This window comes from Bison bison, unplaced genomic scaffold (genome assembly GCF_000754665.1).
Source record: "Bison bison bison isolate TAMUID 2011002044 unplaced genomic scaffold, Bison_UMD1.0 scf7180017864139, whole genome shotgun sequence".
Classification (NCBI taxonomy): Eukaryota; Metazoa; Chordata; class Mammalia; order Artiodactyla; family Bovidae; genus Bison; species Bison bison.
This window is the reverse complement of record NW_011494711.1, coordinates 648,293-667,844: the sequence shown is the minus strand read 5'-3', so window position 1 is coordinate 667,844 and position 19,552 is coordinate 648,293.

Here is a 19,552-nt window from a genome sequence, read left to right as displayed (position 1 = left end):
ATGAGGTGGCCAAAGTACTGGAGTTTCAGCTTTAGCATCGTTCCTTCCAAAGAAATCCCAGGGCTGATCTCCCTCAGAATGGACTGGTTGGATCTCCTTGCAGTCCAAGGGACTCTCAAGAGTCTTCTCCAACACTACAGTTCAAAAGCATCAATTTTTCGGTGCTCAGCTTTCTTCACCGTCCAACTCTCACATCCATACATGACCACAGGAAAAACCATAGCCTTGACTAGACGGACCTTTGTTGGCAAAGTAATGTCTCTGCTTTTGAATATGCTATCTAGGTTGGTTACAACTTTTCTTCCAAGGAGTAAGCATCTTTTAATGTCATGGCTGCAGTTACCATCTGCAGTGATTTTGGAGCCCTCCAAAATAAAGTCTGACACTGTTTCCATTGTTTCCCCATCTATTTCCCATGAAGTGATGGGACCAGATGCCATGATCTTCGTTTTCTGAATGTTGAGTTTTAAGCCAACTTTAGGTACCATTAAAGATGACACAAACAGAGATCTGGGTACTAAAATTGAAACAATTGTTGAAATAATGAACTCAGTGGATAGTTTGAATAGTCAAATGGCAAAATGTATGAGCTGAAAAATAAACTCAAAGAATTTGCTAAAAATGCATCAGAAAACAATTAAAAGAGTTAAAAGAAAAACTATAATTGGAAATGCTGAATGAAACAAAAAATAGTGAAGGATAGAATAGGAAATAATTGAAGAAATCATAATAAAATATCATAAAAATGAAAAAAAGATTAAGGTATTAGCTATAAAGGATATCTTAAAAAAGGAAAGAAAGAAAACACAACCAGGCCCTTATGGTTAAATTTGAAAATTATTTCCAAAGAAGGAACTTCTTAGAAAGAAGTCAGATTCCTGAGAAGAAGTGATAAAAGACAAGGTATTGGAATATTTTTAAAATAACAAAGCAAAATAACTTGGAACTTAGAATTTTATAGCCAGAAAAATTGCCATTAAAAGGCAAGTGTTAAATGCATTCTGAAGGATATACATACATAAAAGTTACCACACAAACATCCTCTTTGAAAGCATTTTTAAAAACGTACTCCTATTTTGTTAGTGTAGCTGCTGTATAAGACAGAGAGCTCAGCACAGTGCTCTGTGATGATCTAGAGAGGTGAGATGGGGGAGGGAAGCTCAAGGGGGAGGTGATGTATATATTCCCAGGTGGTGCAGTGGTAAAAAATCCACCTGTCAATGCAGGAGATGCATGATTGATCCCTGGACTGGGAAGATCCCCTGGAAAAGGGATAGGCAACCCACTCCAGTATTCATGCCTGGAAAATTCCATGGACAGAGGAACCTGGTGGGCTACAGTCCATGGGGTCACAGAGTCAGACACAACTGAGCTCACATGCACACATACACATAGCTGGTTCACTTTGTTGTACAGCAGAAGCTAACACAATATTGTAAAGCGATTATACTCCAATAGTAAAATTTTTAAAAAATGTACTCCCAAGGACTGATGCTAAAGCTGAAACTCCAATACTTTGGCCACCTCATGCGAAGAGTTGACTCATTGGAAAAGATTCTGATGCTGGGAGGGATTGGGAGCAGGAGGAGAAGGGGACGACAGAGGATGAGATGGCTGGATGGCATCACTGACTTGATGGACGTGAGTCTGGATGAAGTCCGGGAGTTGGTGATGGACAGGGAGGCCTGGCGTGCTGTGATTCATGGGGTCACAAAGAGTCGGACACGACTGAGTGACTGAACTGAACTGAAGAGGAATTATAAAAATAATAAATGGTAGACTACAAATTTAGAAGTTTCTTATGGTTGAAATAAGTATTAATTTTAAAAATATAAAAAGAACACAATCAGCATAGTTCAGAATTTATACTTTAGAAGGAACCATGGAGAAAACAGTAGCAAAAAAGGAGAAAAGAGGACATTATGAGTCACAGTTCTCACTTATTTGCGAAAAGACATAAATATTAACATGCTTAAGAAAATAATATGGAAAATGAGCTTGAAGTTTTAAAGTGGGATATAATCAGCTAAAGAATAAAATATAGCATATATAATGTTTAAATATTCATCTATTCAGTAACAAAAAAGAAAGCAAACTGAATAAAATTTGAAATAAAATTTAAATTGAAAATTGAATAAAAGCAATTAGGTATCATATATAAGAATTTAACATTCATTTTCCAGAAAATTAATGTCTCAACAGAAAATAAGGAAGTAAATATTCAGTAGATTTTATTTTTTTCTTCCAGTTTTATTGAGATACTGAAATAATTTTAGTGAACAATCTAGTAGATTTTAATATCAGTAGGTATGTAATGTTATACATATACATGACATATATATATATACAGACATGAGGTGAAGGGAAGTTGACTCAATCATGTCTTGCTCTTTGAGACCCCATGGACTATACAGTCCATGGAATTCTCCAGGCCAGTATACTGGAGTGAGTAGCGTTTCCCTTCTCCAGGGGATCTTCCCAACCCAGGGACTTAACCCAGGTCTCCCACATTGTAGGCAGATTCTTTACCACCTGAGCACAAGGGATGCCCAAGAATACTGGAGTGGGTAGCCTATCCCTTCTCCAGGGGATCTTTCCAACCGAGGAATCAAACTGGGGTCTCCTGCATTGCAGGCAAATTCTTTACCAACTGAGCTATGAAGGAAGCCCATATATATATATATACACACACACACACACACACACACACACACATATATGCTTAACAAATAGAGCCATACATATTAATCTATTATACCTCTTCACATATGATAAATTTTAAAATGTATCTGTTTTTGTTCTATATTTATGCTACTGTTATCATGTATTTAATTCTAAACATTGTATAAAATCTATAGTACATTATAACTTTTTGAATTAAACAGTAAATTATCTTCTGAAGCATTTCAAACTAAGGAAATAATGTATTTTCTGTTCACATGCATTTTCTTATTTTCTTAGTGCAGATCATGATTTTAATCTGAAATTATACTGTTTCTGCCATAAAACATTCCTTAGCTAACTTGTAGTGCATTTTGTTTGAAACATTTTTTGCACGAAACATTTTTTGCACAGCTTTTGTTTATTTAAAAAACAAGTCTTTCATTTGGCTTCATTTTAGAATGATATTTTTTGCTGGATATAGAATCCTAAGTTGATGGTTTTCCTTCTTTCAGCACTTTAAAGATCTCATTCCATTGTTTCCTGGCTTGCATCATTTCAATAAGAATTTTTCTCTTATTCTTGTCTTTGCTTCTTTGTATATAATGTTCCCATCCCCTTAATCTTCTCTGGCAGCTTTTCAGCAGTTTGACTTTGATGTTACCATTTTTAGTATGTTTGTTTAATTTTGATGAAGTTGTCTCAGATTCATGGAAACATGGTTTGTTTTCTTTCATTAATTTTGGAAAACTGTCATCTATGGCTTTTTCAAGTGTTTCTTCCACTTTTCCCCTCTCTTCTTTAACTCCTATTACATGCATTTTAGGCTGTTTTAGAGTGCCTCACAGCTCTTGGATGCAGTTTTTTTTTTTTAATATATATACTGTTGGTGATCTTCATGTTTTACTTTAGATAACTCTTTGACCTCAGTTCAGTCACTCAGTCGTGTCTGACTTTTGCGACCCCATGGACTGCAGCATTCCAGGCTTCCTGTCCATCACCAACTCCTGGAGCTCACTCAAATTCATGTTCATCAAATCGATGATGCCATCCAACCATCTCATCCTCTGTCACCCCCTTCTACTCCTGCCTTCAATCTTTCCCAGCATCAGGGGCTTTTCCAATGAGTTAGTTCTTCATATCAGGTGGTCAAAGTACTGGAGTTTCAGCTTCAGCATCAGTCAATCTGATGAATATTCAGGATTGATTTCTTTTAGGATTGATTGGTTGGTTCTTCATGCAGTCCAAAGGACCCTCAAGAGTCTTCTCCAACACCACAGTTCAAAAGCATCAATTCTTTTGCAATCAGCTTTCTTTATAGTCCAACTCTCGCATCCATATATGACTACTGGAAAAACAATAGCTTAGACTAGACAGACCTTTGTTGGCAAAGTAATGTCTCTGCTTTTTAATATGCTGTCTAGATTGGTCACAGCTTTTCTCCCAAGGAGCAAGCATCTTTTAATTTCATGGCTGCAGTCACCAACTGCAATGATTTTGGAGCCCAGGAAAATAAAGTCTGTCCCTGTTTCCATTGCTTTGCCAACTATTTGCCATGAAGTGTTGGGGCTGGATGCCATGATCTTAGTTTTTTGAATGTTGAGTTTTAGGCCAACTTTTTCACTCTCTTCTTTCACTTTCATCAAGAGGCTCTTTAGTTCTTCTTTACTTTCTGCTATAAAGGTGGTGTCATCTACATATCTGAGTTTATTGATATTTCTCCCAACAATCTTGAAAGTACAGATTGTGCTTCATCCAGCCCAGCATTTCTCATGATGTGCTCTGCATGTAAGTTAAATAAGCAGGGTGAAAAATACAGCCTTGACATACTCCTTTCCCAATTTGGAACCAGTCTGTTTTTCCATGTCCAGTTTGACCTAAGTTATCCTTTATCTCTTGATGGTGAATTATATTTTCTTTTTTCCCTCCTTCCCTTTCTTCTTTCAAAGGTGTGTCTTACATTTGATTGAATGCTGAATGTCACTTGCAGAAAAATGATAAGGACTGCAATAACCACTATTTTTGCCAGAAATAGGCATACAGCTTTTTCTGTCACAGCTTTAATATGGGACATTAAATCAGTCAAGTTAAGCATTTATTTGGGTTAAATTGTTTTTCTCTCTCTTTCTCCCCATGCACTCACACACACACACACACTCAAACCACATTACCTATACACTGTCAGATTGATTAAATATTAAATATCAAAACAAAAATTAACTAGAAGACAATGTGAGTATGCATGCATCTGATATCGAGGCAAAGACCTTCTTTAGTGAACACATAAAAAGAAGAAAACACAAGGGAATACATTAATTTTGATCATCAATTATAAAAGTTTAATAAAATAAAAATAACCATGAAAAACTTCAAAAAGGAAAATGCAGCTTAATGGACAATGAATGAATATACTTAATAGAATATGTATTAAAAATATTTTTATAAATCACTGAAGAAACAACTTCAAAGAAAATACATGAATACCTGTGAAACACCATGTATTGACAGATTTAAGTTTCCTGAGAAGATTTTGAGGTTTAGATTTTCACAATAAATTAACAAGGACTTATAGAACTAAAGTATCTTGCCCCATAGTAGCATATATTGAAGTAGAAAATATGTAGCTCACCCCTGGGACATTCAATTCCCAAAGAATTTGCTCTTAATTTCACACCAGTGTTTCTCAAAGTGTGGGATCCAGATCAGCAACATCAGCATCCCCTAAGAACTTGTTAAAAAGACAAAAATTTAAACCCCATTCCAGACCTACTAGCCGAGAAGCCCTGGAGGCGAGCTGAGCAATTTGTTTTAGCCGGAACTTCATATGATCCCGAGACACACTAAACGTGAGAATCACTGCTCTGGACTATCCTGGGGCTTGTCTAGCTACTCCCACGTGCCTTGTGATTATGTCTAAAATATCAGTTGAGTATTAAAATGATTTACAGATAGAAACAACTATCAGAGTTAAGGGGAGAGACAATGCTGAGAGGAAGGTCACTGTAGTAGCCAAATGTAATATAGATTCAATATTGACCTCCAGAAAAGAGACTGAAATCTTGACATATTCCACCAGATCTACTAAAAATAACATCAGATGGTAAAGGAATTTTGACAACATCTGTTTCTTTATTCTACTTAGACAGAAAGAGGTGAGTAAATTATCTGCCTCATTAAAATTACCCTTCACTAAAGGTACCAACAATATTTTTTTAAGGTTTTTTTTTTTTACAATAAGAGTTTCAGAGTTTGCTATCACCCAAATCCAGTGATTAACAGTCATAGTTTGAGATCAGGGTATGAACTCTTGCTACACTAGTTAAAAATCCTGTGAACTTGAGTAAGGTTCATGATTGCCCTATACCCTGATTTCTCAATCCATAAAAGGATAATATATAACCATCCTTTTAATATGAATCAGTGAAGACATAGAATAAAAGTAATTTTCCTAATATGTGGACTAATTTCACTTGATATAAATTATCTTTGAAACTAGCATAAGAACATCTCCAGTCTCTAAGCTGCTGTATACTGTGTTAAGAAATGTGATCACAAACATACATTTTAGAAAAATGTGCATCTGATGGAGCACTTGTGCCTTTAATAATAAAGTTTCATTGATCTCCATTATAATTTCAAAATTTTGCTCAAATTAAAAAAATTCCTCAGAGATTATAAACATTAAACTTAACCATTCAAAAAGCGTGCAGATATTGTCAGAATACAGATTATGTGCATTTATTCTTCTATATAGTGCTACGAGGAAAGTTGGTTAAATGCACAACTGATCCACATAATGTTGGCACAATTATTAAATGCTGAACACTATATCTGTTTTTTTCCCTTGCATACCCTCTAGTTTTTAACATATAATGGCTCTTATAGTGAATTAAAATAAAACAAATGATTATGTTTTCCACTGATTCTATGGCAATAATAAACAACCATACTGATTATGTCAAATAATTATGCAGAATTAACCACCTAGAGGGATTTCCTGGTAGCTCAGCTGGTAAAGAATCGCCTGCAATGCAGGAGACCCAGTTTGATTCCTGGGTCGGGAAGATCCCATGGAGAAGGGATAAGCTACCCACTCTAGTGTTCTTGGGCTTCCCTTGTGGCTCAGCTGGTAAAGAATCTGCCTGCAATGCGAGAAGACCTAGGTTCGATCCCTGGGCTAGGAAGATCCCCTGGAGAAGGGAAAGGCTACCCACTCTAGTATTCTGGCCTGGAAAATTCTGGCCGGGAGACCCCTGTGTAGTCCATGGGGTCACAAAGAGTCGCACACAACTGAGCAACTTTCACTTCACCAGCTAGAAGAAACACATGAAGATTTTCTTTTAGGCAGACCTGATGCATTGTGAGTAAATTGACTTGATTTAAACTTCAGTTCAATTCAGTTCAGTCACTCAGTCGTGTCCAACTCTTTGTGACCCCATGAATCTCAGCACGCCAGGCCTCCCTGTCCATCACCAACTCCCGGAGTTCACTGAGACTCACATCCATCGAGTCAGCGATGCCATCCAGACATTTCATCCTCTGTCCTCCCCTTCTCCTCCTGCCCCCAATCCCTCCCAGCATCAGAGTCTTTTCTAATGAGTCAACTCTTCGCATGAGGTGGCCAAAGTACTGGAGTTTCAGCTTTAGCATCATTCCTTCCAAAGAAATCCCAGGGCTGATCTCCTTTAGAATGGACTGGTTGGATCTCAGTATTACAATATCTTTTAGAAGCAAGTCCTCTTCCTGCTGTTTTACACTTTAATTACTTCTTTAATTGACTCATTAGTTGACTGGCTTATCACTACTGGATATAAGTACCTGTTCAAAGTAGGGGGAAGCTAATTGAAGCAGTGGTCTTTGAATGCTGCCTGACTGAAACCCAGCAGCTGGATGCTGGACTTGGAAGCACAGCTGAAGGGCTTCAAAGTCCACATATTAAATAACAGAAAGTGAAACTATACCACCAGCATTATTTATTAAATACACTCCAAGTAAATTGCACTAAATCATAACCTACAATGCTTGGTTGATCATTTTCTTTCCCTACTTAAAACCATTCTTACTTCATGAGACTTGATTTCAGAGACACTGTACTGCTAATGGCAGTCTCCCCACCACTTTCTTGCCACTTGTGAACCTTACATAGCATCTCATGAGCAAAATGTGATATGGGCATTTAAAAGGAAGAAGGTTATGAGCACATGGGACTTGAGCAGAAAAAAATAAAAACCTCCTAAGTATTTATATACAGTTTAAGAACTCTTACCTCATATATAAATTCTGACACATTTAAAATATCATACCTTTTAGAGTCACTCCTTCTGCACCTTAATTCATCTCTATGTAAGCCATATATTTCCCTGGTTCAACAAGAGACAATAGTAGTATTGCATAATTAGGAAGTAATTTATCAAGTGATGATGTTCTCATAACTCTCTCTGTAAAAGATTTAGGCTTTACTCGATACTTAACAGCATTTAATGGAGGTTTAAAGGTCGAGAAGATTGAAGAAGAGCTGACAGCCTAAGTACTGCCAAGTTCCCTCAGATGAAGGAGGAGAATTGTTCCTCCTGACTCAGGGAAACTTTGTTCAGGCCATCAGACATGCTTTCCTCAGGTAGCCTCCTTCACTTTCCCTAGAATGGGAACCACTACCTTTTCTTCTCTTCAGTCGTAGTTTTGATTGAAATTTAATGAGGCAAAAACAAAGTGCTAATAAACAAGAATGAAGTAATTAATAAGCAATAATCTTTATACCTTCTATTTCTATTTAACTTAAGGACTTCATGGCGCTATAATGAAGCAACCAAGGTAACTGTGAGTGTGTAAATGACATAACTGGAGGCAGTGATGGGGAATGTTCTCAGTTTTGTAATAGAGAAGAGATTTGGAGGGAGAATGTTGCAATTCTTGATGTCAATCAGCTAGAATCATGAGAACCATACTGATTATTTCACTATTTAACATGATGAAAGGAAAATACCATACACTGGGAGATTATTAACTATCAGGGACTCTACTAGGCTTTTGAATATGTGTTCTTACTTAAGCCTCAAAGCAATGCTTTGATTTCAGTTTACATCATCTGAATCCCAGAATAGTTATATAGGTTGGGATTACACATCTAACAGGAGATGCAGCAGAGGAGGAAACTCAGCTCTTTGGACTCCAATGCCATTTTTACTATTTGACTTTTGTTTTTTCAAAACAGATTGAAGGATTATTTAGCATTTTAACTAGATTTCAGCATGTTTTATGAAAACAACAAAAGACTGATAGCAAAGTTCTAGTCTCACATTGGATTTTAGCTGGTGTAACTTTAAGGACAATATACTATCTGGTCTTTTGTTTCCCTGACTATAATTTAAATAGAGTAGAATCTCTATAACAACATTTGTTGACTCTAAATATCTGCTTAAATTTACATTTATGTAAGAGAAATAAGGTGCAAGCTGGGAAAATATATGAGTAATAAAGCAAAAGAAATAATATTTCAGTTCAGTTCAGTAGCTCTGTCATGTCCGACTCTTTGTGACCGCATGAACCACAACACACCAGGCCTCCCTGTCCATCACCAACTCCCGGAGTCCACCCAAACCCATGTCCATTGAGTCAGTGATGCCATCCAACCATCTCATCCTCTGTCATCCCCTTCTTGTCCTGCCCTCAATCTTTCCCAGCATCCAGGTCTTTTCAAATGAGTCAGGTCTTCACATCAGGTGACCAAAGATTGGAGTTTCAGCTTCAACATCAGTCCTTCCAATGAACACCCAAGACTGATCTGCTTTAGGATAGACTGGTTGGATCTCCTTGCAATCCAAGGGACTCTTGAGAGTTTTTTCCAACACCACAGTTCAAAAGGATCAATTCTTAGGCATTCAGCTTTCAGTCCAACTCTCACATCCATACATGACCACTGGAAAACCATAGCCTTGACTACATGGACCTTTGTTGACAAAGTAATGTCTATGCTTTTTAATATGCTGTCTAAGTTGGTCTTAAATTTCCTTCCAAGGAGGAAGTGTCTTTTAATTTTCTGGCTGCAATCACCATCTGCATTGATTTTGGAGCCCCAAAAGATAAAGTCAGCCATTATTTCCACTGTTTCCCCATCTATTTGCCATGAAGTGATGGGACCGGATGCCATGATGTTAGTTTTTTAAATGTTGAGCTTTAAGCCAACTTTTTCACTCTCCTCTTTCACTTTCATCAAGAGGCTCGTTAGTTCTTCTTCACTTTCTGCCATAAGGGTGGTGTCATCTGCATATCTGAGGTTATTGATATTTCTCCCGGCAATCTTAACTCGAGCTTGTGCTTCCACCAGCCCGGCATTTCTCATGATGTACTCTGCATATAAGTTAAATAAGCAGGGTGATAATATATAGCCTTGACGTACTCCTTTTCCTATTTGGAACCAATCTGTTGTTCCATGTCCAGTTCTAACGCTTCCTGACCTGCATACATATTTCTCAAGAGGCCCGTCAGGTGGTCTGGTATTCTCATCTCCTTCAGAATTTTCCACAGTTTATTGTGATCCACACAGTCAAAGTTTTTGGCATAAAGCAGAAATAAATGCTTTTCTGAAACTCTCTTGCTTTTTTGATTACCCAGCAGATGTTGGCAATTTGATCTCTGGTTCCTCTGCCTTTTCTAAAACCAGCTTAAACATCTAGAAGTTCACGGTTCACGTATTGCTGAAGCCTGGCTTGGAGAATTTTGAGCATTACTTTACTAGTGTGTGAGATGACTGCAATTTGTGTGGTACTTTGAGCATTCTTTGGCATTGCCTTTCTTTGGGATTGAAATGAAAATTGACCTTTTCAAGTCCTGTGGCCACTGCTGAGTTTTTCAAATTTGCTGATATATTGAGTGCAGCACTTTCATAGCATCATCTTTTAGGAAATAGCTCAACTGAAATTCCATCACCTCCACTAGCTTTGTTTGCAGTGATACTTCCTAAGGCCCACTTGACTTCACATTCCAGGATCTCTGGCTCTAGGTGAGTGTGAGTGATCACACCATCCAGATTATCTGGGTCGTGAAGATCTTTTTTGTACAGTGCTTCTGTGTATTCTTGCCACCTCTTCTTAATATCCTCTGCTTCTCTTAGGTCCATACAATTTCTGTCCTTAATAGCCCATCTTTGCATGAAATGTTCCCTTGGTATGTCTAATTTTCTTGAAGAGATCTCTAGTCTTTCCCATTCTATTGTTTTCCTCTATTTCTTTGCATTTATCAGTGAGGGAGGCTTTCTTATCTCTCCTTGCTATTCTTTGGAAATCTGCATTCAAATGGATATATCTTTCCTTTTCTCCTATGCTTTTCGCTTTCCTTCTCTTTACAGCTATTTGTAAGGCCTCCTCAGATGGCCATTTTGCTTTTGTGCATTTCTTTTTCTTGGGGATTGTCTTGGTTCCTGTCTTCTGTACAATGTCATGACCCTCCATCCATAGTTCTTCAGGCACTCTGCCTATCAGGTCTAGTCCCTTACATCTATTTCTCACTTCCACTGTATAATCATAAGGGATTTGATTTAGTTCATACCTGAATGGTCTAGTGGTTTTCCCCACTTTCTTCATTTTAAGTCTGAATTTGGCAATAAAGAGTTCATGATCTGAGCCACAGTCAGCTCCTGGTCTTGTTTTTGCTGACTGTATAGAGCTTCTCCATCTTTGGCTGCAAAGAATATAATCAATCTGATTTCAGTGTTGACCATCTGGTGTTATCCATGTGTAGAGTCTTCTCTTGTGTTGTTGGAAGAGGGTGTTTGCTATGACCAGTGTGTTGTCTTGGCAAAACTCTATTAGCCTTTGCCCTGCTTCATTCTGTACCCCAAGGCCAAATTTGCCTGTTACTCCAGGTATTTCTTGACTTCCTACTTTTGCATCCCAGTCCCCTATAATGAAAAGGATATCTTTTTTGGGTGCTGGCTCTAAAAGATCTTGTAGGTCTTCATAAAACCATTCAACTTCGGCTTCTTCAGCATTACTGGTCGGAGCATAGACTTGGATTACCGTGATTTTGAATGGTTGCCTTGGAAACGAACAGAGATCATTCTGTCGTTTTTGAGATTGCATCCAAGTACTGCATTTTGGACTCTTTTGTTGACTATGATGGCTACACCATTTCTTCTAAGGGATTCCTGCCCACAGTAGTAGATATAATGATCATCTGAGTTAAATTCACCCATTCCAGTCCATTTGAGTTCGCTGATTCCTAGAATGTCGATGTTCACTCTTGCCGTCTCCTGTTTGACCACTTCCAATTGCCCTGATTCATGGACCTAACATTCCAGAGTCCTATGCAATATTGCTCTTCACAGCAAAGGACCTTGCTTTTATCTCCAGTCCCATCCACACCTGCATGTTGTTTTTGCTTTGGCTCCATCCCTTCATTCTTTCTGGAGTTATTTCTCCACTATCTCCAGTAGCATATTGGCCACGTACCAACCTGGGGAGTTCATCTTTCAGTGTCTTATCTTTTTGCCTTTTCATACTGTTCATGGGGTTCTCAAGACAAGAAAACTGAAGTGGTTTGCCATTCCCTTCTCCAGTGGACCACATTCTGTCAGACCTCTTCACCATGACCCAACCATTTTGAGTGGCCCCAAGGGGCATGGCTTAGTTTCATTGAGTTAGACAAGGCTGTGGTTCATGTGATCAGATTGGCTAGTTGTCTGTGATTGTGGTTTCAGTCTGTCTGTGGTCTGATGCCCTCTCTCAGAGCCTACTATCTAACTTGGGTTTCTGTTACCTTAGATGTGGGGTATCTCTTCACTGCTGTTCCAGCAAAGTGCAGCCATTGCTCCTTACTTTGGACATGGGGTAGCTCCTCTCTCCCGCTGCCCCTGACCTTGGACATGGGGTATCTCCTCTCAGCTGCCCCCCCTGAACTCGGACGTGGGGTAGCTCCTCTTTGCTACTGCTCCTGTGCCATCGCAGCCTATTTAAGTACATTAATATTATAATCTATTCCCTTTTAAATATTATTTCATGAATCAACGATATTTTTGTGCTCTTGATATGTGGCAAAAACTGTTACTAGAAATGGAATGGTGAATGAAGGTCAGAATCCTTGTTTTCTTTAAATTTGTTCTAGTTGGATGGAAAAGGGGACTTTTAAGGAGAGGAAAGGCATACAGTAAATAAACAGATGAAGAAATAAAAAAAATTCAGAAAGTTACATGTGACAGGTGACTGTAGATGGCTTCTCCAAAGAAGTGGAATTTTGAGTGAGATGTAAGTGTTGTTGGAGTAATACGGATATAAAGCCTTGTGAAGAACATTCCAGGCAGAGGGAAAACCAAATGCAAAAGGCATGACACTGGAAAAAATTGGTATGTTTGAGAAACTGAGAGAACTAATTGGTGGAGTCACATCAGAGTTGGTCAGTCAATGTGCTGATGTGGATTGAGTTCCTTTCTGCCATGATTATTTGCCTCAATGTCCCTTGGTGATACAATTATATCTCTGCTGCTGCTGCTGCTAAGTCGCTTCAGTCGTGTCCGACTCTGTGCGACCCCACAGACGGCAGCCCACCAGGCTCCCCAATCCCTGGATTCTCCAGGCAAGAACACTGGAGTGGGTTGCCATTTCCTTCTCCAATGCAGGAAAGTGAAAAGTGAAAATGAAAGTGAAGTCGCTCAGTCATGTCTGACTCTTCGTGACCCCATGGACTGAAGCCTACCAGGCTCCTCTGTACATGGGATTTTCCAAGCAAGAGTACTGAAGTGGGTTGCCATTGCCTTTTCTGAAGTATATCTCTAAAATTTATTAATTCTAAATGGAAAGTGATACAAAATATAATATTTAAATTCATATTACCAGAAAACCTATCTTAGACTATAATAAAAAGTTAAAAATCTGTTGGAATAATTATCAAATTATATATATGTGTGCTCTTAATCTTTCAGAGAAAAAAGTGCAAAGAAAAATATTACTGGAGTAACAGTCATCTACAACTCATAGGTTTATTAGGTATATTTTGTATAATGTAAGCTATGATATGTACTAGATTAAAAGGAAGGGATGGTTGGAGGAGAAGGTTAAAATGTTCAGAAAATAACCTTGAAATGGTTTTCCAAAATGTTAAGTTTGACAGGCAGTAGTTTAAGAAAGCATCTTTAAAAGCAATTCTAAAGGAAATTAGAGTTGGCTTAGTAAACATTTTCATTAACTCAGCATATTTCCCTAAGGACCCAAGTGGCCAACCTATACCTCAATACTTGCCCCACTTTTCTTCCCACTTGCTTAAGATGAGGTTAACTTTTAACAGATAGAAAATGTGCAAATGAATTAATCCAAAATCATTCTAAATCAGATATTGTGGCAGGTCACTAAATGTTGTTAGGTTTGTTTTAGTTATTAAATATTATTATCTTTTACAGTGTAAAATGAGAATAGAACTTTAAGGCAAATACTAATTAAACCAAGATTTTAAAAAAATCGATATTGTTTTCTTACTGAAACATATAGCAAATTACAAATGCAAATTAGTCATCTAAAAACTATACTAAATAAACTAAGATTATGTATTATAATATAATGCTATATTATAACAATATAACACTAAAATATAACAGGTTGGGCACCTGTTTCTTCATAGCATCAATATACCAAAAAAGATGCAGTCAATTATTTTTAGATAAGTGGTATAAAATACACTTGATATTCTTAATTTAACAAATGCTTCTTTGTTGACACACATTACTGAATGTGGAAATTCATAAGTTGCAAATGATCTTAGCTATATCATCCATTAAGTCATAATTCAGACATATATTCTCATCAGTTAGAATTATTTTCCCAATTGTAAAATAATTTTACAATTATTTTTGTATTATTTCTATTTTTAAATAAGTAAGAATTCTATAATCTACCTTTCTTTAATAGTTTTTGTCCTGAACATGATTCTCCAATATAAATAGAGATAGAACAATATTAAACATCATTCTTTAATTTGGTGGAGGAGAAGGAGGCCACAGATGATGAGATTTTGGATAGCATCATGGACTCAATGGATATGAGTTTGAGCAAACTCCAGAAGATAGTGAAGGACAGGGACGTCTGGCATGCTGCAATCCACAGGTCACAAAGAGGACATGACTAAATAACTGAACAACAAATGCAGGAAAGACATTTGGTTGAAATTATTTGAGATTACTATTAAGAGTTAGAATTGTATTTTCTATACTTCTTGTCTTAGCTTGGACTACTGAAACAAACATACCATAGATGAAGTGGCTTATAAACAACAGAAATGTATTTCTCACAGTCTGGAAAGTTGAAGGCCAAGATCAGGGTGGCATCATGGTTGGGTTCTGGCGACAGCCCTCTGCCAGGTTGTATTGCTCGTCCTCGTATGGCAGAGAGCAGAGAGAGGAAGCTAACACTCCCTGTGACCCCTGTACAGACACTAATTCTCCTCATGAGGGCTCCACCTCAGGACCTCATCTAATCAAAATTACCTCCAGAAAAACCACTTTGTAATATCATCACACTGCTAGTAGGGTTTCAACATATGAATTGGTGGGAGGGGGGACAAAGACACTGAACCAAGTATTTTCAAAGTCCCAAACTGGCAAAACCTCTTCACTTTCTCTTCAAGCTCAGCTCAGTCCTCCTCCACTTTAAAAAAAAAAAAAAAAAAGTTTTTTAAAAGAATCTCACATCTTTCATTCTACAGTCTCATTATGTCCACAGATGAAGAACTGAAGCACTGTTTGTGGGAACACCCACGCATGTTCCAAAAGGGATGGATAAAGAAGGTCAGTCCTCTAACCATACTAAGTTCTGAAAGCTGAGCTCCCTGTAGCCTGAGTCAGGGCCTTGCCTGATAGCAGTGTTGTTGGTGACTTGCCTTGTCCTAAGTTAGCTTCTGCTCAGTGTAAGAGTAGGACTGCATATATTGGAAAGGAGAGAAAAACCAAGCAATTGTTTTGTGAACATTGCGGCATCTTTCTCTCTCTTTTAAAAATGCACAGAAGGGTTTTGATCACAAGAAACACTTTTTGATTCAGTTCAGTTCCATCCTTCAGTCATATCTGACACTTTGTGACTCCATGGAATGCAGCATGCCAGTCATCCCTGTCTATCATCAACTCTTGCAGTTTACTCAACTCATGTCCATTGAGTCGGTGGTGCCATCCAACCATCTCATCCTCTGTCGTTCCCCTTCTCCTCCTGCCTTCAACCTTTTCCAGCATCAGGGTCTTTTCAAATGAGTCCATTCTTTGTATCAGGTGGCCAAATATTGCAGTTTCAGCTTTAGCATTAGTCCTTCCAATGAACACTTAGGACTGATTTCCTTTAGGATTTATTGGTTGGACCTCGTTGCAGACCAAAGTACTCTCGAGTCTTCTCCAACACCACAGTTCAAAAGCATCAACTCTTTGGTGCTCAGCTTTCTATATAGTACAGTTCTCACATCCATACATTACTAGTGGAAAAACTTTAGCTTTGATTAGATATCTGGACCTTGTTGGCAAAGTAATGTCTCTGCTTTTTAATATGCTGTCTAGGTTGGTCATAACTTTTCTTTAAGGAGCAAGTGTCTTTTAATTCCATGGCTCCAGTCACCATCTCCAGTGATTCTGGAGCACAAAAAAATAGTCTCTCACTGTTGACATGGTTTCCCCATCTATTTGTCATGAAGTGATGGGACAAGATGCCACGATTGTAGTTTTTTGAATGTTGAGTTTTAAGCCAACTTTTTCACTCTCCTCTTTCACTTTCATCAAGAGGCTTTTTAGTTGTTCTTTGCTTTCTGCCATAAGTGTGGTATCACCTGCATATCTGAGGTTATTGATATTCCTCCTGGTAATCTTGATTCCAGCTTGTGCTTCACCATGCCAGCATTTTGCATGATGTACTCTGCATATAAGTTAAATAAGCAGGGTGACATATACAGCCTTGACATACTCCTTTCTTAATTTGGAACCAGTCTGTAGTTTCATGTCCAATTCTAACTGTTGCTTCTTCACCTGCATAGAGATTTCTCCCATCTCTTTAAGAATTTTCCACAGTTTGTTGTGACTTCACAGTCAAAGGCTTTAGCATAGTCAATAAAGCAGAAGTAGATGTTTTTCTGGGACTTTCTTGCTTTTTCAGTAATCCAGAGGATTTTGGACTGACAAAATTTTGGCAATTTGCTCTCTGGTCCCTCTGCCTTTTCTAAATCCAGCTTAAACATCTGGCAGTTCTCAGATCATGTACTGTTGAAGCCTGGTTTGGAGAATTTTGAGCATTACTTTGCTAGAGTGTGAGTTGAGTGCAATTGTGTGGTAGTTTGAGCCTGTTGATGGGAGGGGCTGTGTTCCTTCCCTGTTGCTTGGCATGAGGTCAAACTATGGTGGAGGTAATGAAGATAAAAGTGAAGTTGCTCAGTCATGTCCAACTCTTTGCGACCCCATAGACTGTAGCCTACCATGCTCCTCCATCCATGGGATTTTCCAGGCAAGAGTACTGGAGTGGGTTGCCATTTCCTTCTCCAGAGGATCTTCCTGACCCAGGGATAGAACCTGGGTCTCCTGCACTGTAGGCAGATGCTTTACCCTCTGAGCCACCAGGGAAAGATAAGACCTGCTTCAAAAGGTCTCATGCAGGCACTCATTCCCCTGGCCCCGCAGTAGGCCATGCTGACCCATACCTCCACAGGAGACACTCAGACACAGTTCTGTCTTAGTCTCTGTGGGTTGGGCAGGCATCTTTTGCCTTTCCCAGGTCTGAGAAGCTCAGGTGACCAAGTTCTTGGTGAGTGCACTGTCTCAGGTGGGCTTTGCATCTTAATCACTTCCGTGATCCTGGAAGTTCAGTTTACTGAGTGAGGCAGGAGAGCTGATGCCATGACAGCTGATGCCCTGAGAACTGACTCATTGGAAAAGACCCTGATGTTGGAAAACTTTGAAGGTGGGAGGAGAAGGGGATGACAGAGGATGAGATGGTTGGATGACATCACCAAAGCAATGGATACGAGCTTAGGTAGGCTCCGGGAGTTGGTGATGGAGAGGGAAGCCTGGCATGCTGAAGTCTGTGAGGCTGCCAAGAGTTGGACATGACTGAGCATCTAAATTGATAGAGCTTCTCCATCTTTGGCTGCAAAGAATATAATCAATCTGATTTCTGTATTGACAATCTGGTGATATTTACGTGTAGAGTCTTTGCTTGTGTTGTTGGAAGAGGGTGCTGGCAATGACCAGTGAATTCTCATGACAAAACTCAGTTAACCTTTGCCTTACTTTATTTTGTACTCCAAGGTCAAATTTGACTGTTACTCCAGATATCTCTTGATTTCCTACTTTTGTATTCCAGTCCCTTATAATGAAAAGGACACCTTTTTGAGTTTTACTTCTATAAGATCTTATAGGTGTTCATAGAACCATTCAACTTCAGCTTCTTCAACATTACTGGTTGGGGCATAGACTTGGATTACTGTAATATTGAATAGTTTGCCTTGTAAATGAACAGAGATCATTCTGTCATTTTTGAGATTTCGCCCAAGTACTACATTTCAGACTATAAGGGCTACTCCATTTTTTCTAAGGGATTCTTGCCCACAGTAGTAGATATAATGGTCATCTGAGTTAAATTTGCCCATTCCAGTCCATTTTCGTTCATTGACCCCTAAAGTGTCGGTGTTCATTCTTGTCATCTCCTGTTCGACCACTTCCAGTGTACCCTGATTTATGGGCTTAACATTCCAGGATCCTATGCAATATTGTTCTTTACAACATCAGACTTTACTTCCATCACCAGTCATATCCACAACTGGGTGTTGTTTTTGCTTTGGCTCCATTTCTTCATTCCTTCTGGAGTTATTTCTCCCCTCTTTTCCAGTAGAATATTGTACACCTACCAACCTGGGGAGTTCATCTTTCAGTGTCCTATCTTTTTGCCTTTTCATACTGTTCATGGGGTTCTCAATGGAAAAATACTGAAGTGGTTTGCCATTCCCTTCTCCAGTGGACCATATTTTGTCAGAACTCTCCACCATGACCCATCCATCTTGAGTGGCCCTATATGGCATGGCTCATAGTTTCATTGAGTTAGACAAGGCTATGATCCATGTGATTCACTTGGTTAGTTTTCTGTGATTATGGTTTTCATTCTGTCTGCCCTCTGATGGATAAGGATAAGAGGCTAATGGAAGCTTCCTGATGGGAGAGATTGATTTTGGGGGAAACTGGGTCCTGTTCTGATGGGCACGTCTGTGCTGAGTGCAGTTCAGTTGCTCAGTCATGCCTCCATGGACTGAAGCACACTAGGCTTCCATGTCCATCACCAACTCTAGGAGCTTGCTCAAACTCGTGCCCATTGAGTGGGTGTTGCCATCCAACCATCTCATCCTCTGTTGTCACCGTCTTTCCCAGCCTTCAATCTTTCACAACATCAGGGTCTTTTCCAATGAGTCAGTTCTTCACACCAGGTGGCCAAAATATTGGAGTTTCAGCTTCAGCATAGTCCCTCCAATGAATATTCAGGACTGATCTCCTTTAGATGGACTGGTTGAATCTCCTTGCAGTCCAAGGGACTCTTAAGAGTCTTCTTCAGCATCACAGTTGGAGAAAAGCACCAATTCTTCAGTGCTCAGCTTTCTTTATAGTCCAACTGTCACATCCATTCATGACAACTGAAAAAACCATAGTTTGACTAGACAAACCTTTGTTGTCAAAGTAATGTCTCTGCTTTTTAATATACTGTCTAGGTTGGTCTGTATACAACTTTCTCAAGAAGCAGGTCAGATGGGCTGGTATTCATATCTCTTGAAGAATTTTCCACAGTTTATTGTGATCCACATAGTCAAAGGCTTTGGCATAGTCCATAAAACAGAAATAGATGTTTCTCTGAAACTCTCTCGCTTTTCGATGATCCAATAGATGTTGGCAATTTGATCT